The sequence below is a fragment of the Lutjanus erythropterus genome, chromosome 8 (assembly GCF_056507025.1).
Source record: "Lutjanus erythropterus isolate fLutEry1 chromosome 8, fLutEry1.hap2, whole genome shotgun sequence".
Classification (NCBI taxonomy): Eukaryota; Metazoa; Chordata; class Actinopteri; order Lutjaniformes; family Lutjanidae; genus Lutjanus; species Lutjanus erythropterus.
This window is the reverse complement of record NC_139324.1, coordinates 5,918,327-5,941,033: the sequence shown is the minus strand read 5'-3', so window position 1 is coordinate 5,941,033 and position 22,707 is coordinate 5,918,327. Positions and strand designations below refer to the sequence as shown.

General features: G+C 39.2%; 1 protein-coding gene across 2 annotated transcripts in view; it reads left to right on the top strand.

Moving 5' to 3' along the window:
* sh3bp4a (SH3-domain binding protein 4a) overlaps positions 1-22,707 on the top strand; it is a 54,620-nt gene that overhangs the window by 3,506 nt on the left and 28,407 nt on the right. Inside the window, exon 1 of one of the 2 annotated variants that reach the window (XM_084724325.1) lies at positions 3,735-3,907. The exons of the other annotated variant lie outside the window; for it this stretch is intronic. The gene's annotated coding sequence lies outside the window, so the exon portion shown is untranslated. Of the gene's footprint in view, positions 1-3,734; positions 3,908-22,707 lie in introns of those variants that run through there. 2 annotated transcript variants of the gene reach the window in all.

Sequence of the window (22,707 nt, the reverse complement as noted above, 5' to 3'; positions counted from 1 at the left end):
AAAAGAAGTCAGATTTTACAGCAGTCTAGGAGAAAATGACCCAATTTCTCTCTTGATTTATGACCTCAGTAAACAGTTTTCTAATGAGTTTATGGCCTCAATTGCTAGTTTCAAGCCTTCTTCATTATTATGGTTCCATTTAGAGTAAAATAGATGATAAAACAGGCTGTACTTTAGGATGCATCTACCATGGGACTGACAAGTTGCCACAACGGTGACCCGTCAGTCAGGACAGATGCGTAGCAATATGTATCCATGACACTGTGTATGTTTAAATAGATGTGAACTTGTTTTGCTGTGTTTTTCGTGTTTTCATCTCAAAACTTTGACCATGTGATAATTGGAACATTTTGGTCATCTACAAATGTCTTGTTCAGGATTCGGTTGTACTAAAAGACCCTTGGCCCTTCATTTTGTCTGGTAACTACATTTTGTTTAAGAAAAACTTGAAGCTTCACAACGGTAGTCTATGAACCACTGGGTGGCTATGGTGCGCACACAGTTTTCTTGTGCAGTGAGGGTTCATTACACACATATCAGGGGTGCAGTTTGGTTTGACCTCAAAATAAAGTGCTTTTAGATGATTTGGCCAAAGTGGCCTGAGTCCCTGCTTTGTTGGAATCTTGCTGCCATCAAACCAATACTGAAGTCATATTTATAGCCATGCAAGGGCCTGGGAGCTCTGGTTGGCAGCCTTGGCCGGTCCACCGCTTTGGTCAAGACTGAAATATCTCAAGAACTATTAGGCCCAGACTGACTGCCATGAAATTTACTATGACATAAATAAATACATTTGTGCAGCAGAGAAGTTAGTTTGATGTGATATTGTATGCAGCACAAACAACATGAAAAATAAACTGGGTGATTTGCCAACATGCTAAACAACAGCAGTCAGTTTCTCATAGATTTAATTTCACTTAGATGATTCATCATAACCATTTGTTATTTACTCTTGATATAATATTCATATTGAATAATACATGCATATAGTATGTTTGATTTAGAAGTGCCTCACAGTGCTCCAGCAGTTGGTGAAATGTGTGCTTATTTCCAAAGAGCTGGACTAGTGTGACTATGACTCACTGAACCTTCGTGTTCACACACAGGAAGCCTATGTACTGTAATGTACTGTTCAAAAGGAAAATAAGGAAAGAAGACATGAACCTTAATTTAGGCTGGTACTTCCTGTATGTTTCATGTTTATATGTAATAATTCATTTATATTCTAATTAAAAGCAATTCCATAAGCCTTAATTATGTATGTGGGGCTCTCTTGTTTTACACACATATAAATTAAAAAATGTATCTTGAAATAATTTATAGCATCAAGGACTAAATAGGCGTAGTGATGGCCTAGATTGATTAAAGGATGGTGTCTCCTCTATTATTCTTTCAATCTATCAGCTGTTGTGTACAGTACATGTACATAAGTTGGGCACTAAAGTATCACAACTTTGATACCATTACAAAAGATTTAACATCATACATATTTAATATTTTCATTAACTTTGAATAACCTTAGGGATGTAAGGTAATTACTTGCTTGTCATAGCTGATACTGATGATTTTTTTTTTTTGATGATTTGAAAAATGAACTGATCTGTGACTCAAAACCATCATACGATCCAAACTGTCAGCTCAAAATAATCTCAACTAAATGCCCGCAGATGAGTTTTTCTATTTTTCCCCAGAGCTTTCAACCACATCTCATGCTTCTATGTAGTTTAAAAAGACGTTCACATAACCTGTAGTTCATGCACACCTGAGGTTAAGAAAGACTGAAATGTAGTGAGGAAAGATGGATAGACAACAAAAACAAGTTATGACTCTTCAGATATTCATTTTTTTTAGATCTAGTAGTTCATAAAAAACTTCACAAACATACTTTGGCTTTTATAGAGCATTTTGCCTCGATGTATCATTATATCCCTAGAAATAACCTGTTTTTTAGAATACTAAAAAGGACCAAAAGGACCACACCACTGTTTCTGAATGTCTCCATAAATCACATGTTCTTCACATTACTGCAGACCATGATCCAGAAATATGACAGTCAATTCAGATTTGATTGATATAAGTAATCCATTTAGTGACCATTGTGTTTGTTTGAGTTGGCAAAAACAGAGAGTAATAGTTCGGTCTCAACCTTGGAAACTGTAGACAAAATAGAAGTGGTATAACGGAGCGCAGTTTGTCTGTCCGCGGTTCGGCACGCATGTGATCCACATCCTGAATGTAACCATCGTAGTGTGAAATACAGTTTTACTGCCGCTGTTACTTTTCAAAGTAATAACTCCCTAAATCTCAGTGCAGAGTTGTGGTGAAAAGACAAGACAGGTGCTGCTAGGTTTTACTCTGAAGACTGTGGGACGCAGAGTCTTAAGAAAAGGAAGAGAAACTGAGTTAAAGGACGTTGCTTTCACCTTCATCAAGTGAAATCCATGCCAAACCATGACTTCAGGCATTTTCATTGTTGTAACTGGGAAACTGGGTGCGCTTGTTATCACAGAAGTAGATCATGAGATTGTGATGTTTGTTGTAACTTTGGTGATGTCTGCTGCTCTCTCTTCAGTCTCCACTCGATAACTAAAGCAGCTCTGTCTCTGCCTGTCTGTGACACAACCGTGTTGACTGGCTATTAGTCATGATGTCTAACCAATCAGATAGTGCTGTGGGCGGGACATTGAGTAAGACAACAGAGTACAGAAGTACAGTAGAAGTATACTGCATAGTGTATATAATTATCCGTTATTATTAGTATTAGTATATATTTTTTGTTTGTATTATTATTATTATTACATATATACCATATATAGTACCATATATATACATATATACCATATATATCACTTGCCTGATCGGGCAAGAAGAATTAAAAAAAATAACTTTATCCGCAGTTGATGATAGAAGTAGCTAAGGAATGAGCCATCTCACTTCCTTCTCATTTCTATTGCAAGTTGCATTTGCGCTCTACCAATTGGGCATGGAATGATGGTGAATAAAGACAAAGATTATGAGCTGAAGTACAGTCGTCGATTATCCTGGAAACACGAGTTTAGTCAGAGAATGTGGGCCAAACTCCAACACTGTATTACGCAGTTTTCTCTAAGTTTAAGAGCAAGGTGGATAAAACAGAGTCCTTTTACAGAAGCATGAAATGAAAAGGCTTGTGTTACTTAATACTGAAATAATCACTAATGTGGTCGCCTATCTTAAATATACTTTCTGACTACCTTATCCTGCCTGTTCTCCTCAGATCCAACTCCATTGTCACTGTAGTTGAGAGAACACGCTGCTCAAACAGAAGCAAATAATGCATTTGCTGGGGACTATTTTCAGCAGTGGATTAATTTATCATATTGATATCATGATATCAGACTAGACATTGTGTTAGATTTTATATGTTATATTTTGTGTGTAGCATGAAGAAACTACAAATTTAATTTTATTGTACAACCCTTTGTTGTATAATCAGAATAAATGGCCTTGATTCCTATCATGGGTGATTGCAATGCTTTCATTAACCTGAGAATGAAAACATTTCAGTGAGAAGTTACTCAGAATTTGACCTGTTTTATCACTTTCTGAGTTACTGAACTACTTCATCCCTTTGGCCTGATGTTGGGTTACAGCTGGACTTGAATAGACCTCATTGTTTGAATGAATACACAGGATTCCAGATAAGACTTCTCCACCTCCTCCCCTACAGCTGTGAACGTGCGTCTTCTGGTGTCGCTGAAGCTCACTTCCAGCCGATGACATCACGAATTATGACAGGGAAGGCACGGCTGTAGTTGGCATCAGACAAGCAACTGGTACCCTGCTCCCCTGTCATCCCAACCTCAGCCCAGGGCCACCCTTGTCAGCTTTGCTTGTCAGGGGACTGAAGCCAGCCATTATACCAGGCGTGAGTCATCGGTCTTTCCCCTGCTCCCCACCACCACCACCCATCCATTTGTACTGGGAAGTTTCCAGGTTTCCAGTTGGAAATGAACCCTAACCAAACTGAAACTAAGCTCAGGAGATAGGACAAATATATTAGCCATCAGTGATTTGCTCCATTGCTGTTTTTCGGTTGGTGATTTTGTGAGTTTATTTTGTTTGTTTTATTTGTTGTGTTGCCTAACCCAAAATGGAATGCCCCCATGAAGTCTGATTTCTGACTCAGACGGTTGGAGGAACCAACCCAGACCTCAAACGCTGTAGTAATAAACTTTTTTATTAGCACTTATATCTTTTGTGTCTTGTACACACAGTACTGTCCAACTTCTATCTGTGGACATGTTGCTGGGGTGTTTGTATGTGCAAAATGTGAGCACAGTGTGTTGTTATCAAGCTGGACAAAGGTTTTCTTGGTTTTCTGACTTTTTTTTTCTATGAACATGGTCAACTTGAGTGTGATGCCATTTCCAGCTCAGACATCCCAGTTCAGTCGAACACAGCTTAACTTCCCTACATGTTGCCAGCACCCAGAGCTCCCAGCTCATTTGCAAGTCTGCCAGATGACATGACTAGCTTGACCAGCTTTAGGGCTGTTGTTTGAACGGCATGCTTCATGGCCAGTCAGAACAAGATTGAGGGGCGGCTTCAAAATCAAAACATCATGTCCACAATCAACTAGCTTTGAACAACCACTAGAAGAATCAGTCCTTTAACCTGACACAGCAGATAGCTGGATAGATAGCTGTCCCTAGAAACTGTTTGGAAAAGGGCAGGCACTTTCCAAAAAACACTTCCTACTTGGCTAACAGGAGTCAGCCAAGTAGGAAACACAAGAAGCCACAATCTGAAGATGTAGTTAGCAACTTACACATGTCTGTATGTCGTCACTCATAAAACGCCTATAGCTGCCAGTAGTCTCTCCTAAAGTGCTGATTGGGTGCACCAGTGTTGGTGTGGACACAAACGGGTAACTTGAAGCCTGCCAAGATGCATTTTCACATGATCTTGTGATCTCAGAAATCAAGCTGCCTCACAAGGTTGTTGCCATTCTGTAGCCAATTTTCAGTCGCTAACTTATGTGTGTAGCTGTGCCATTAGCTAGTTATGTATGAAGATGTCGTCCTTCTTCTTAATCCCACTTACAAAGCTGAAAAGTCGACTGTCTCTCCAGCCAGTGTAAACAGCTGTCAGTGAACCAGAGTTTTGTTTCAATCACTGAACAAATTGGAGTAAAACCTCACATTCCTGGCCCTCTAGTGGTCAGCAAAGTTTCACTTGTCCATCAGTTTTGTTGTCTGGTGCAGCATGACTGCTGACTGTATACTCTTCTTATTAGAGAAAGCAGAGGGAGTGAAGCGTGCGTGTCTGGGTGACGGGGTACAGGGATCGGGCTGTGAGCGCAATGCCATTGTTTACAAGTTCGTGACAAGACTGACAACAACAAAAGCAGCCCCATGAATTTCCTGATAAAAGCCCACAATGACAGTTTAACATGATCTCTAACCTCCTCTTTGTCGTCAAAAGAATGATAAGTTGTCTCTTTTTTACTCCTCCTTCACTTGAATAATGCATGATTTCATTTGGAGCTCCACATTCCGCACATTCTCCCTTACTTTATCCCTGCAGCCATTCCACCTTGGTATGTTTATATTGTCAAGTAAAGGAATGAATGATGGCTGCAGCTGGTGCAGCACTGACAGAATTACATGGAATACATTTTTGGTTAGAGAAGAAGAAAATAAACCAATTGAACCGGTGTGTAACACCGTAGACTACCCTGCATTAACACCTGTATATATTAAACAAATGTACCCTCTGACTGACACAGACAGAGGTGTTTGCAGACCAAATGTTTTAACATGCAGTTTATTGCCCCGAGTCAGCATCACAGTACCCTGAAGAGAGTTTGTAAGTCATCAAACAGACAGTGAATCTTACAAAGAGAATAACTGCCCTGAGAGTTCTTAGTGTATGTGTTTGTCTCAGATCAGGTTGTATGGACCTCAGGCGATCAGGAGTTGGTGCAGCAGACTCTGAGTGAGTGTGTGAAATAATGAATATGGTTTCTAAAACAGAGGTGGGATATGATACAACCTCTCTTTGAAGTGGGCAGATCACACAGGGTGAATACTAGAGCTGCAACTAATGAATATTTTCATAGTCGATTAATCAGATTATTTTCTTGATTGATTGATTAATAGTTGTTTGCCTATAAAATATGGAAAAATGTTGATCAGTGTTTCCCAAATCCCATGATGATGTCCTCAAATGTCTTGTTTTGTCCTCAATGGATAATATTCACATTTGAGAAGCTGGAATCACATAAAATCACTCAAACTGATTCATCTACCAAAATTAGGGATGCACTGATCGACCGGCCAGAGACTGAAACCGGCTGGTTTTCTGCATGACCGGTGACTGGCCAGTCGCTGTCACATATCCAGTTTTGTGCCTGTCATTGTCACATACATGCTCTGCACAATGGTCATGTCATGCGCGCAGCACACACACTGACCTAAGGTAACACCCACAGAAGAGCTGATCACAGCTACACAAACTCAGACACATGCTTGCATGAAGTCGGTGTTAGTGATAGATTCCAAGAACAGGATAAAGAGAAGACAGACAGTCTACAGGGAGACACAGCAGCCGATGATGTCGCAGAACAGCAGTAAAATTTCCAGCTCTTCATGCTAATGTTAGCCAGCAGCAGACTGCTGTTCACAGAGGGACAGTTAAAATCTCACCTCCTGTTCTGGCTGAAGAATAAACAACCTGTGTTGATGTGTCTCCTCAAACATTTCCTCATCCAGACTTGTTAAACTTTTCATTCTGTGTTTCTCACTCCAAACCTTTACTACAGCAAACTGTTGCACTATGTCACTCTCCGGTTTGTTTACATCTGCTTCCACATGAGATCACTTGAAATTGCATCCTGCGAAATCCTGTGAGATCTTGTGAGATTGTGTTCTTTCTAGTACATAATATTAATATAATAATATAATGAGGCCTGGCTGTAAGCTGGAGGACTTCTGGAGAAAATGTAAAATAGTATTTAATGAATATTTAATTATCAGTGTTTTATTATGAACATCCAATTTAATTTTACAAGAAAAGTTTGCAAAAATATTTCTTAATGCTGTCAATTATAGTTCTTAGAAAGACTGAAAATCGGAATTGGCAGGGCAGGACTTTTAAAATCGGAAATCAGAATAGGCCAAGAAAACTGGCATCGGTGCATCTCTAATCAAAATAGTTGGTGATTCATTTAATTATTGATGCAGCTCTAATTAATAGGGTTTGTCTTGATTTTTTAGATAAAGATTAAACAGTTTTATTTTAGGCATACCTGTTGGAATACTACACTATCAACAGGTTAATTAGTATTGTGGTAAGATAACGTTACAGAGAACTGCGATGTCGGTGTTGGTGACATATTGTGCGAGACAAGAGATGTAGTTCACTGAGCGGTTTCACACAAAGCTAAACTAAACTACAGCAAACCTACCACAAACTGAGACTTTCTTGACTTATAACATTATCCTTTAAAGCCACAAATATTTTATGTGTAATTCACTGCACAATTTGAACAGGAACAAAAAAATAATTTGTCTCTTGTTATATACTACAGTTCATATTTTTTGCAAAGTAAGGTCCCATAGAGCACACTGGAGAGGGAGGGACTATGCCTCTCTGTACACGCGACAAGAAATGTTCATCACTTGTTCTAATAATGGTTCTAGTGGCACCCATTACTGCTTACTGTTTACATGAGTTGTGCCAGCCGCAAAGTTTGTGCTTGTGACTTATTTTTTCAGATGTTTCAACCGCAGAATTTGAGCACTGAGCACACGTGTACTCTGCAGCGGGGGCTCCGCCTCGCTCCGGGACAGGAGATACTGGAGCTTTGTTTCCAAACACTTGAGGCCTCAGCAGTGTTGACTCAGTATGAGACTGTTTGTGTTCTTACATCTCTCGCTGAGCTGCTGCCTGAGAACACGGCATCTGGGCTCCTCTCATTATCTGATGAATTCACAAGCTAATTCAAGGTCTGTGAGCTCGTTCAGCCGCCGCTCGTCAGGTGCTAAATCCTCCCTCGCTGGAGACCGAACCAGACAACTCTGCATGTTTGTGGCTGTAAATGTGAGGCACGGCTGGCTTCACTTTAACTTCTGTTCAGTCCATATGTGTGTGCTTTGTTGTTTTCATTTCAAAATCTGAAACAGATAAGCAGAAAACAACCAGATGAATTCAAGTTCATCTTCAGCCCGTGCCTTCTGTTTTGTATCTTTTCCTTTTTATTCAAAAAATTAATGACATCATGCATTTCAGAAAATAACCCTGTGGTCAGCTGAGCAGTTGACCACAGTTATTCTCAGTCGTCCTCTCTGTCTCTCCCTCTGCTGCCGTGCTCTTCACTTCAGTTGTATATTAGGTGTGTCTGTAGAAATATTCTGCTGCTGTGCTTGGTGGTGTTGTTGTTGTCACAGCATTATGTAAAATGCTGTTTAAAGATGCCCTGTGGAGTGTTCTTGGAAACAAACACGCTTCTGTTTACATTCAGTGTTTCGCACCAGAATACACTGCATGTGTCCTCTCTGGGGAGTGAGGGAATAGGGAGCAGGTAAAAACAAAAACAAAAGGAATTTATTCTACTTAACCTGAACTGCTTCAGCAACATTCAGAATGCAGTATCAGGTCAGTTTATGTCATCTGATTTTTTTTAGATTTTGAAATAAAAATAAAACCAACTTGTTTTTGTTATCTTATTTCAACACAGATACGGACTAAATGGAATCTAAATTAATTTAATTGTGTAAGATTCTCATTTTGATGTGTCATGTGGACAGATGAAGTAAGTAAGTAGCTGAGATGTTTGTGTCTTGAGGGTGTACAGCCTTATTCTACCAGTCCAGATCCATTTTGTGGCATAACCAGGTTGTAGTGGTGTCATGGAATGTAGTTGACCTGTGATCCGTATGGAACGACTCCTTACCCTCACCCTCCCTAACGGTCAGTTACAAACGTACCTTCAGTGACTCTCTTAGTCCAAATCAGCCCAGCAGTTCTCTTCAGCTCACTTCAGTTCCAACAATCAGACACAGAAAGAAAAAAAACATCCTGTCACCGTCCTCTGGCTCAAACATGTCTGGATGCTGCCAGCATATGCTGCACTTTAGTTCACTTTTGATCAGATGTTTCCTGTTTTGAATCTTTTGTTACGCTGTATTTTGATAAAGTTCCTGTGGCAGTGTGGTAAGTGTTGTTTCCACAGTGGTATGGATGAATTTTGAATAACATTCGGTCTTAAGCAGGGCAGAATACAGACAATCTGGTACCAGAGAAATCTGGTACCCTGGTTGGTACTGATGTTCCGCCCAGACTATCTATTATTTATCCATCCAACAGTTAAGTGTGCATTCAAATGTTTTTGCCATGGAGCGTTCACTCAAATATAATGTAACTAGAAGGCACTCAGCTTGTGGTGCTCAAAGCACAAATAAATACATTTGAAAACCTCAACACCAGTGTCTCTTTCCAGAAATCATGACCCAGTTACTCAAGATAATTTACAGACCTCGTTGTGAGCAGTTTCATGCAGGAGCTATTTTCTTTCTACGGTAAAAAGAAAATAGTTCCTTGCAGATGTGGCTTTGATATCTGACTTATGTAATGCAAAATCAAGCTTGTTATGATGCAGGTTTTTTCTGCCACATTCCCAACATTTCAGGTGTGTGCAGGAGCCACCTGCCTTTTTATGGATACACACCGTTCATCTTCGCTGCTCAAGTCTTAAGACATGAGGAGCTGGTCAGGGCAAACACTGGGTGGTCTGCCATTTGAAGTAGAATAATTGAATCATTTCAAAATGTTTGGGACTAAGTCCATATTACAGCACCACAGCAAATTGCTATTTAGTCTTAGAATGAAAATTTAGCCAAAGCACAGTAATTATATGTATAATTTTAGAGCTCTTTCTATGGTAGAAAGAGAATAGTTCCGACATGAAAGGGCTCACAACAAGGTCTGTGGATTATCTTGTGTAACTGGGTCATGATTTCTGGAAAGAGACATTGCTGTTGAGTTTTTCAAATGTATTTTTTGGCTTTTTGAGCACCACATGCAAATACTGTCTAGTTCTATTCTAATACTATTGTATATATTGTATGGCCTGTATCTCCAAAACTTGAAAACACACACCAAAACAATCTAGATGGATGAATAGCACTGCAGGTAAAAGGAAAAATGCTTATTTTTTAATTTTATTTTGGGGTGGAGGTGGAGAAAATGTGACTGCAATCAAATTTCTACAGTTGCGTTTCTGGATATTCTGGCTGCTTAAATCTCATACAATCTGGGTATGCCAAAAACAATGGTATCCATTCTAGCCCTTGAGGCTAATGTTAGCTGGTTAAAATCTGCCCTTCAGTTTTTCCTGAAGAATAAACAACTGTGTTGACCGTGTCTCCCTAAACATTTTGTCATCCAGTCTTTTTTAGCCTTCTGCTTCAGTTCAGTCTTCATTTTATTTACATCTGCTTCCTCACGAGATCACATTAATTCATGTTCCCCATGAGATGATACTCCCTCTGGCACAATAATCTCAATACTGTAATATGCTGCGGTACATGATACACCGCCATTTTCAAATCTTGTGGTGTGTGCATATTTGAGATTAGTTTAGTGTCTCTTTATGTGTGTGTGGTGTAACCTGATTTTTAAAATTGGTTAGAATTTCAGCTTCTGAGAGCTTTCCATAAGTAGTTGCCAAACAGCCAACTACTTGTTTAAGTCCAGTCGGCTTTTTTAATAGGCTATTAAACAGTTTTTTTCTAACATGTCTGCAGCAACAACAACAGCATGTCTGTCTGTATCAGTCCTGCACCCACATGCTCTATGTGTGTACATGTGTGCATGTGAGAGTGCACTCAGCTGAAAGGTTGTGTAAGTAGAGAGCACAGGGTCATCTTCAGTTTTTAATACAGTTTCAAAACATCCTCATTAGATGGGCTACTTGGGAAAACACCGGTGGCAGCAACTTTATACAACAACCCTTGCAACCTGATACACAGCAAGAATTAAAAAAATCCACTGAGCGAATGCGCACTAAGACAGACTGTTACTGTCAGTGTAAGAGGCCTGTGTTATATGAGCATGTACGCTAGTGTTGGACGAATATATCGGCGATGGTCTGAATTCATCACTGGTTATGTTTTTGGGTGATTTTTGGTGTGGTGGTTGTGATATTATTTTGCTGATGGTGGCTGGTTGAAAAATTTTAAAATAGGCTGAAAATATACTTGCTGTTTGACCATGTGTTTGCAAAGACAACTGGTCTGTGTAGGGAACACCACTAAAGTGCAGAACAGAGAACTCAGACCATAAACTGATCCTAAAAACGAAAGAAAGAAGAAAAGGCATTCTCTTTTTCCGTTATGTTCCTCAGTGCACGTACTTGGCAGTCTTGAGCCCATTTCCATTTATTTCGACATGTTTCGACATCAGCTTCCAAAACTGAACTTATCTGTTGCCAGCTGTTGTGGCAGGTGTTTGTCGCTGTGTAGCGGCAACGATATGAGGGTAGTTGAAGACTTGTTCAATGAGCCTGTCCTCAAAACTTTCTGCCCCCACACTGCCTCTATCAGCCATGTGGGTATTGCATCTTGCAGACGTTAATTTCTGAGGACGTGCACAACTGATGCTCCAAATGGACGCAGGATACATAAGGCAGATGTCATGCGTACACGAACACGTAGTTAAAAAAAAGTAAAAGTAAAAGTAAGTAAAAGTATTTCTCTGCCCGTAGAGACAGAGTCTTGATCGCTCAAGGTTCCTGCACATTAAAAGGATGTTTTTTTTTCCTCACCACAGTCACCTCAGTGCTTGCTCTTGATGGGAACTGTTATTTATAAAGATTACCGTCTAGATCTGCTCTGTGAGATAACTGTTATGATTTGGAACTATACAAATAAAACTGAATTGAACTGAACTGAATCACGCATGTTTTTCCATATCGTACATTTAATCCATGGTTTACATTCTTGGTTATCTTTCATTGAGTTGGGTGATGTTTGGAAGCCAGTTTTCATTTTATCTTTTGCATTTTATCTTCCTGTGAGGGGATGGTGTCCTGCCAGTGTCCTTACAAGTTAAATCTGATATCTTTCTCGTTAAGTCTAAAGCATCTTTCTGGACTGCGAGTGAGCAGATGAGAACAATGTGTTGAAGGCGGTGCTTTGAAGGAAATGTGGCAGGCAGGGAGTGTCAGCAGAGATCTGGCTGCCTCTCATCACAAAGGCATTTCCTCCTCAGCCACTTCCTGCTCAGGAGAAGTCGTCCTTAAACTCACAGCAGAGTCTCGGCCTGCTCCGAGGGGCAAACTGAAGCCACTCATTTGGTCATCAGGATGCTTTTATTATTGCAGGGTGAACATTGTTGTGTGGTTGACCTTGTACAGTGACCAGTTTTATTGCCCAGGCCTCATTAATATTCTTTCTCTGCAGTCTTCTTCTCGATACAGATACACACAGAATATATTGTAGCATAAATGATGAGTAAGCAAGAGGGCAGGCTCTGTTTAAAGTCACAACAGTGATCCAAACTTAATCAGAACAAATTTAAACATGTATTAATGTGGGTGGCCAGAAAATAATATCGCACACTTGAAATAGACTATTAATTTCATCATTAACATCATTAAAACACAGTATTGCATCAGAGGTGTGAAATTTGAAGTTATAAACAGAAGCAAAAAGACAGCGTAACTTTTGAAGTTCTCATAACTCCGTTTCATTGTTTAGAATACCACTCTGAGGAAAAGGCATATGAAAAAAATTGTTCCATCATCATAGCCATTTAGTTGGCTACATCAGATACTAATATTACAACACAGCAACCACATCTGAGGTATTTGTGTTCTGATGATGGTAAAATGTTAAGAGATCTGAAAAAGTGTAAGTAGTCATACACAAAGTATTTTTTCAATGACCAACAGAATAAAGACAAAATACAAATGAAGAAACTTTAATGCTGGATGTAAATACACTTTAATCGTAAAAAAATACGTTTTTGGCTTCTAATGTTGGAAAAGTTCTTTTTATGAGATGCCAGTAATGTTAAATATACACTGTAAAGAGACTTGTGCGCTTGTGGATGTGCTGTGCATGATTAAAGAAAAAAAAAATCATATCATGATAATGTCAGTAATGTGGAAGTTGTTTGGGTCCCAGAGTAGTATGTAAAAAGTGCAAGAAGACTGTAACACAAAAAGGGGCAAAACAACAGTCTAATTTCATCACCTCAAGCAGAAGCAGCCAGTTGAGTGCAAGGAGAGACAAACATTTTGCAGTGAGAGCTCAACAGCTGTCATGAGTTCTAAACCAAAAATATTTTTCAGTATTTTATTACATCATCAAGAATATCATTATCGCAGAATATCATAAATATTGTGACTTTATTTTAAAGCAGTATCGTGCACCCACGTCACATCACTGTCATATTCCTTGGTTGCCACTGGTAAAAATGCTCTTTTCTTTTTAGAGAAACAGCTGTTATGTACTTTAATGCAGTGTTGGCTCAACTACAGATGTTTTTTTACTACTTTGTTGCTGGCTGGGAGTTTTAACTGTTCCACTTGTGCTTGTATCTAGAAGGCAAAAATTAAAAAAAATAAATACACTCCATTCCACTCCTGCCTGTAGTCTACACCCCAGCTCCCCTAGCAGCTCTTCTTCTTCTCTGCTCCTGTGGCAGCTGGACTTTCTCTCCTCACCGCTGTCCCTCGTGTGTGTGTAGAACAATGGATTAAGAGAGAATAGTTGTTGAGGTTGAGAAATATCCTGAGTTATGTACAGTATGCTGTGTATGGTTGATGCACTGCAGTGCAACACTTTCTATTGGTGCTATGATCAGCGCTTCACATGTGCCATATGATGAGATACAAACAAACAGCGTGGTGCTCATGGATTTATAATATTGTCAAAATGATGATTTTGAATTTTTGGAACCACTGGAATGAGGAAAACTAACATTGTAGATTTGAGCCAGAAAACAAGTAAGGGATAATCAACGAGTAGGTGTGCGTTAAACGGTTTGAGGGCATGAAGTGGAGGCGAAGAAAGACCCAACGTGAAGTTTAATGCGCACCTACAAGTTGATTAGCCCACTTACACCATGGTCATTTGCCAGCAACATGAAATAAAATCACTCGCAGATGTTTTGGTGAGGGTTTTGCACTCAAGTATGAAGTAGGAGCTTACTGTTGTCATGACAGTGAACAATTCTAGTCCCTTTTACAACTAAATTCAGCTGGTTTGCCGCAGTTGATAACAGGTAACGCCACTTCCTAATTAGAAGTGATGAAAGCAAATAACTGTCCACATATGCGAGCGATGTCACCGCAGCACACTTGAGATTCCTCCCCCTGTAGATTTGTAAATTAGGTGTCTGAGTTATTTATTCATAACTAACATAATTTTCTTAAATAGGCCTTGTTTTATAGTTGAAGGACAGTTTACTTACTTACCCTGTTATTTCCTCTGAAAAGGCCGCTGTGGATCATATAAAAGATGATGCTTCTTCTCAGCCTCTTTAATTAGTCTCTCATCCACCCCTGTGACAGCTCTGAGGAGGGGAAGCTGAAACGTCAAGGATGTCATATCCATTTTAGCCAGATGAAATAGGTTGGAGGTACATGAAACTTGGCTGAAATAGAGCCAGGGCGAGTGATTTTTCAAGCAAACGACATGTCTCTAGGACACAGAGAACTGAAGCGGTAACTGTAGTGGATGAATTTCAAATGGTGATTAAATCTGAGCTGACTGCATGTTCGTTAAACCGTTTTAACTAGGGATGTTCTTGGCGACTAAGTTCCCTGTTAAAAAAACAGGAACAAAAATGTGTTATTAAACACAAATTTCTATTTAGACTAGCCGACTAGTTTAACAGCAAGAAAAACTCAGACAGCAGTTAAAATTGAGCTCAATTTATTAATTGATAAACACTGTCTGAAAAAAATACTGTGTATTAAGAGCCATTTAAAGGTGTTAATCACATTCTGCAATTGCCAAATCATATTTTAAATGCTGCTTTTTAAAACTAAATGCTTCACCTTTTCAGACCAAACAGGACCACAGTATCTGTGTGCAAGCATTGTTCATCCAAAGCTGACATTAGCTGCTAGCCTGCCACACAGTGTGGCTGACGTTAGCAGTGCTAGCAGCAGCAGTCTGCTCTGCTTGCAGGTTAATGTCTGTCTTGAATGTGGTCACATGTTGCTCCAGTTGAGTGATTATACACCAGTTTATTATGTCACAGCCTATATTCAACTTATTTCCATTTTCTATGTCAAAACACTGCCAAACTGTGCTGGTTTTACCAGCTGTCATCAGTCCCACTTTGCTGATAAAAACATCTGGGGTTGGGTGGGCCATCGGGGTGATACATGCTAGGCGAGAGGGGCTGCAGACTGATGGGGCTGCAGCCCCAACCAGTATCAGGTGGCTGCATAGCAACTTAGAGACATCAGTTAACTGACACTGTGCATGAATAAATTATTTCTAAATAGAATAGAAAAAAACGACTAGTATTTCTAGTGCCGACTAGTGAGGATGGCGATGTTTAATCATGTAGTTGACTAATAATGCACATCCCTAGTTTTAGCGCACAGCTGCCAGCCAATCAAGAAAGAGCATTCACTCACTGGTATGATACTAATTAAAAACATCAATTTTGTCTTATTTTCCTTTGCCCTCTAAAGGAGAGAATGCCAGTCGATGAATATCAGTGTCTGCTTTGATACAGGATCACGTTCATGATCTTGTAGGATCTAGGAGGTTGCTGAGCAGTGTAACTAACCATAGTCCACCTGTAGATCAGTGTAACATGACCAGCTTCACCAACATATTTAAAGCATTGGAGAGAGTGTAGAAACTACAGGTACATTCACAATCTCTAAAACTGTCAATCTGTTTCTTAGACGAAGCTGAGCACTCGCTCTACCCATCAGCTGATCAAAGACGCTTTGTGTTTTCCCTGTGAATCTGTAATAAAAACGCTTGGCAACAGCCTTTTCCTGGGGGACATCCACCCCACAGGAAGTGAGCTGCTGAATAAAAGGCGTGGGATGGATGACAACTTCGTAGAGGACTTCCTCTGCGGGGACTGAAGGAAAGGCTGAGTGTCTCTTTTTTTTTAAGATGGGCTGTTCTTCCACGGTTGCTGCAGTGAATTGAAGTGTGGAAATCGGCTTTACGGTGTCTCAGTAGGGTCAACGCGCCACCGCTCCCACTGCCCGCTGACAATGACCACCTCACGGCCCACACAAGAAATTAGAACAGAGGTTGGAGAAGGGCAAACGCGATTATAATTTCATATTCATAGCTTTGGTTTGCGTTGGGGGAGTCCTATCAGTCTGAGGCAGCAGTTAACACAACGGAGCCTCCCTCCTCCTCTTCCTCCTCCTCCTTCTGCAGACAGTTTGAAGGACAGACCAGCAGGCAGCCTGAGGCCGTCTGAGCTTTAACAGGGCTGTCTGTGGATCTGTGCTGTTAAACTACTCTGCAGAGAGAGCGGCAGCAAACAAAAGATATGACCAAATTATCCTCTCACAGCCTGCGTAACAGTCCAATGCACCAAAGTTTATTGGACGATCCGGAGCCTGGTAAATGTTCTGTGTAAATAATTTAGGCCTTTATTGCTTCTTTGACCAACTGTACAGATGTATTTAATGTGTTTGGTGGGTTTAAAGATTGCACACTTAAAGAACAGTTACTCATTTTTTGGACCATGTCAGACCTAAACAGATCCTTTATTATCTTGCTCTAGCTCTTCACTGAAGCTGTGTTATGTTTACACTGAATGAAATATTGAAACCCTTGTTTTTTATGGCCGCACCAACAGTTTTACAAATTAAAAACCTTCAACTGATTAACAGATGTCTATTTGAAAAATGAGAAAAAAAAAAGTTTTTAATTCATAATTATTTCTCTGGCTTGAATCCACAATGTCAGTTGTCTTCATTCCAGTGGTTCCAACAATTTAAAATCTTCAAATTTTGAAAGTGGTAAAAATCTATAAGCACCACACTGTTGTTGTGTAGAGCACGTCAAGTGCTGATCATAGGACCAATAGGAGGTGTTGCACTGCAGTGCAAGAAAAAAAAAGTTTAATCAATTAATTGATTGTTAAATTAATTGCTAACTATTTTGATAATCACTTAATTGGTTTGAACAATTTTTTTATGAAAAGAAGGTCAAAATTCTCTGATTTCAGCTTCTTAAATGTGAATATTTTCTGGTTTCTTTACTTCTCTCTGACAGTAGACTGAATGTCTTTGAGTTGTGGACACAAGAAAACATTTGAGGACATCATCTTGGACTGTGGGAAAGACTAATCGTCATTTTTCATCAATTTCTAGCATTTAATGGACCAAACAACTAATTGATTAATGAAGAAAATTATCAACAGATTAATCAACAAACATCTTTAATAATAACAGTATTAGTATAGTAGTATTAGTAGTATTTATAAACTGCTGTGTTTTGCTCAAGTTTTTCAGCCACTGCAGGTTTTCCTATACACTTGGAAGGGGAGGGTGACATGTAATCTCACAGCTGGATGCCAATAAATCACGTGTCAAACTCAAGGCCTGTGGGCCAAATCCAGCCCAACACTTCCTTTTATGTAGCCTGTGAGAGCTTGCAAAGAATGTAATTTGTCCAATACTATATTATATCATACAGTTGTTTCCAGCAATGGCACTGTCTCTGAGTGGTTGTAGTTAGTAACATAAATAGTAGCAGCCTGACAATGATTTTTTTGGGGGGCGTTTTGGCCATTGTTAGATAGGACAGCTCAAGAGAGATGGGAAATAGGGAATCAAAAAGAACACATGGACACTGCTTTTAAGCAAATATGCATTTTAAATTTGAAACCTTGCTCGTAAACTACACAGATGGAAAAAACCCTTACTGTTATTTTGACTTATTTATTACTTCTACTACTTTTTTATATTTCATAATAGTTGTATACTTATCTGCGTTCAGAGCTAATTATTAATTATTAACTTGCTAGTAAAATCAAAAGTAATTGACTGCAGAGGCTATTATGTAATCTGATAACTCGTATGCATTTATATAGTCTTAACATTTACAACTGGTCCTTTGAGGGATGCCATAATACTGATGTGGCCCAGGATGAAATTGAGTTTGCCACCTCTGCACTAAATCCTACACACTGGACCTTACACACTGGAATTAATGTAGGGCTGCAACTAAAGATTATTTTCATTAAAGTTAATCATTGGATTACTTTAATGTATAATCGATGAATCATTTAGTTTACAAAATGTCAAAGGATTCTGAAAAATGCTCATCCCAGTTTCCCAGAGCCCAATGTGAAGAGTGTTTATTTGTCCAAAACCCAAAGACTCTTCAGTTACTCTAATAAATGACAAAGACAAGCAGCAAATTTTCATATTTATGAAGCAAGAGCCAGCAAATGCATTTGCTGCAAACATTTTTGAAAAATGACTGAAACAATTAATTAATTAGCAAAATAGTTGGCAACGATCTACACATATCAGAGAAGCTGGCTGAGCCCCATTACGGCCCCACCAAGCGTCTTATTAGCAAGCAGCATGTGGTGATTTGCATGACAGAGTTTTCTTGTTGTTGTACTTTGTGAGATTTACATGCCAGCACTCCCCACCCACCATTGTTCCATGGTGGGAGTTAAACAGTGCAGTGTGGTCAGGCTGAGGTTTGGATAGCTGCTGCTGCAGACCACCCAGACTTTACGTTTGACCTCACCTCACCCCTCCCTCCCACTCCAAGAGATGAGATCCAGACGACGTGCCACCGAGGAAGCAGAGCATGTGAACATTAGGATGGAATTAAGTGACAGAGTTGCTTTCAGGGTCGACTAACATGGATTATTGAATGTGATCCTGATATGTTTGGATTCATGCTGCAAATACCTTATTACACAGCTGAATCAAATTACATTTTATTCAGGCAAGTGCAGTTCAAAAGTACAAACATAGATGCACTAAAAATAAAATATAGATGATTCAAAGGATAGTCCAAATAAAATAAAAAACTCAAAAGATAAAAAAAAAGATGAAAATTAAATAAGAGCCAGAAAACATCTGCAGCAAAAACCATGCTAAAAGGGTAGTTTTTAAATTTATGTATAAAGCTGTCAGCACTGCCTCTTCCTCTCAGATCCTTGTCAGGCTGTTCCAACAGCTGTATAAATGTTGAAATCTGCATCACTAGATGGTTTTGTCTTGCACTTTTGAACAACTAAAAGGCTTGTGCAGAGGACTTGATAGTCCCTTGTCACTCGTACAAATATATATACTGACAGGTAACCAGTGTAAAAGACTTCAACGTCGGTGTAATGTGCATAAGGGATAATCTGCATCGAGTTGTGCAGTTATCTATAAATAGCCTGCCTCATGGAGTGTGTTATTTTTCAATTTTGCATCTCTCAGAGTTGATTATTCCACTAGGTCTGCAACTAACAATTATTTTAATTATAGATTAATCTGTCAATTATTGTCTTGATTTATTGATTGTTTAATCCTGTCACAATCTTGTCAGTTGAAAAATAGTTCCAAACATGTGGAGCATGTGGACGCTAGCTGCATGGCTAGATGAGCTAACTAGCTAAAGGCAGCTACAGCTGGGACAGAGCTCATCAGAGGGAAAAACAAAAAGTTTCATCAAAATCAGTGAATAAAATTGTTAAGTTGTGTCTTTATACAGTAACCAGTGAGGCCCAGCCTCCAGAAACACTACGCTCCAACAGTGTCTACTGTGTTTATAATCTAATTCTGGTCTTATTTGGGGTCTGACAAACAGAATTCATCAAATTTAGTTTAAAATAGAAACAATGTAATTACCAGCAGAAATGATGTTTATTTGCATATAGAGCTGGGAAGTGAGATCTGATCACAAGTGGTCACTTGAGACGCATGTAGAGATGATTTCTAATGTGAGGTGTGAACTGATGTACTCACAGCCGTCCACTGGTGATCAGATCACGCAGGACGCATCTTAATATCACGTGTGAACAGGCTAATTGTCATGCATTACTCCTTTGAATAGAATGGAGCATCATTTACATGATTAGTTACATCAGTGCTTTCCCTAATATGAGAAGTCATAACGTCTGCTGTGATAAAGGCCCATTTGCCTCACACCTGATACCCAGAGTGCCTGAGGAGGCAGTAAATGATAAACAAAAGAAATTACATTAAACTGATGAAACAAATCCATCAGCAGTGGTTTATCCCATTAAAGATTCCAGTCATGTCCACACAGGAATCTGAAACTCACCATTGAAAGATGTTAACATAGGCTATGTATAATATAAAGACAAACAACTACCTCAGTATTCACACCACTATATTGTGTAACACCAGGAGAGCTCCTTACCTTGTGAGGCATCTGGATTTGTGAGATCGCATGAGAATCCATCTTGTCAGGCTTCAAGTTATTCCTTTGTGCCCGCACCAGCAGTGGTGCAGCCAATCAGTGTCCTAGGAGGGACTACTGGCAGCTATGAGCGTGGTTTTAGGTGTGATGACTGCAAGATCCGTCCATTTAAGTGACTCGTCTTGAACAAATAATGGCAAGTCTGAACAGGTTAGCTTAGATACTGTGATAGCATCAGTTATATCAGAACTGGAGAGTATTTCTTCATTGAAAATATGTTTTTGCTCTTCTCCTGACTGGCAGAAAACATGAGAAACATGCTGTCTTCACTTACAGACTATTTTTACAGAAGAGAACAGAACTAATAGACAGCTGAAAATTATAATGTCACAGTGATGTTTGACATTTGACCTTTTTGATATAAAATGTCATCACTTTATCCTATTAGATATTTGTGTGTAATGTCCTGAAATATTGTCTTCTCAAGAATGGCATGGACATGAGGTCAAAGTAACCTTTGACCACCAAATCTATTCACTTCATCCTTGATGTCCAAGTGGTCATTTGTGCCAAGTTGGAAGAAATTCCCTGAAGGCGTTCTTGAGATACTGCGTTCACAAAAACGTGGTGAACAAACGGGTGACTTTTAAGGTTTTTCAAAAATTCTGAATCACAGAGGTCCTTCAGTATTCAGTCATGAAGGTGCTTGAAATATATTAGACCTGTGGGTCCAGTAATATGCAGGACTTGCCATGGCCACACACTCAATACGCCTGGGTAATAATAATAAAAAAAACATAAGAAATAGAGTTGAATTGATTGATAAGAGTGCAGCAGTTGTGGCCTTTGTTGGCAGAGGCTGGCAGTATTTTCTCTGAACTGTTCCAGCTGTAGAAGTGTGTCAGTAGTAAACTATCAGCAGGCTCTTCTTCTCTGTGCAGCGTGTCTTCTCTGAGCTGACACTGTTATGAATTATGGATTGAAGTAAAAAGCCTGGTGTCTCTCAGGCCATAGTGTTCCACTGACCCACATCTGTTATTTACAGTTCCTCTGCCATTTATTTTGTTCAATTTCATTTTAATCACCATGTTTACGCTGACATTTATGGTTTAATAATGTTTGGAATGGTTGCAATAGGTCCTGGAAGAGCAGACACAATGAACTTTATTCTCAAAACTGTTGTTGTAGGGATGGAACTAAACAACTGGCTTAGGAATGAAGTCAATGTTTAAATTCACCCTGTAATGAAAAACAGCAAATGAATGATTTCTACGGAGGATGACAGCGCTGGGTTACTGCAGGACACTGTACATTTATTACAGTGACATGTAGAGCAGCCAACAGTGTTCAGACTAAGGGTCGTACAAGGACAAAACAAATCTGCAAATTTTCTGCATCTTCTTTTTTGAGTATTCCCTACATGTATTATTTGATTTGCTTGATTCACTTTCATTGAAGCTCATCTGTTGGAAGTATTTGCTCCACAAAAGAGGAATGCTTTACAGGCAGCAGAGAGACCAGAGCCAGTCTTTTAAATAATCTGTATGAACCTACTGTCCTGTTAGTAACCAGTGAGAGCTTTTACTTTGTTCAGTATCTCTGTGTTGAATAAAATGGTGTTAACAAAGCAGAGGTGGCACAAGTACAAGTACAGATGCTTGTGTAAAAGACTGGTGAAAGTAGAAGTACTGATTCAACTTCTGTACTCAAGTAAAAGTGCAAAAGTACAGGCTCTGAAGTGTACTCTGAGTATAAAAGTAAAAAGTAGCCATCTGAAGGACATTTCTACCAGCTGTTTATGTGCAAAGCTAACTGAACCGAATCTTTTCACCCATCTAGTCTCCCTGTTTTGTCTCATTACTTCTTTTATGTAGTTTTTAGTGGTTTTACCTTTTTCGTGTAGTTATTTTTTTTATATTGTTTGTCCAGTTTGTTGTGTCTCGTATGTCATTTTTAATCTTATGACATCTTTTATTTAGCTTTTTTGTCTTGTTGCATTCTTTACCTTGTTTTTCATCTTGTTGCATCTTTTTAGTCTTGTTATGTCCTTTTCGTCCTCTTATGTTTGTCTTGATATGCACTGATGGATACACCAAAAAATCATATTTTCTATGTGTTACTATTCTATCCATTTACATCGAAATCAATGTTAGATGTAGGCCATAAAAGTAAAAAGCTGTCAGAAAAATAAATACTCAAGTAAAGTACAGATACCTGAAAAATCTACACATGTACAATTAGGAAGTATTTGTACTTAGTTACTTCCCACCTCTGGAACACGGTGCTAGGGGGACATAAACAACAGACTGCAGAGAAAATAGAG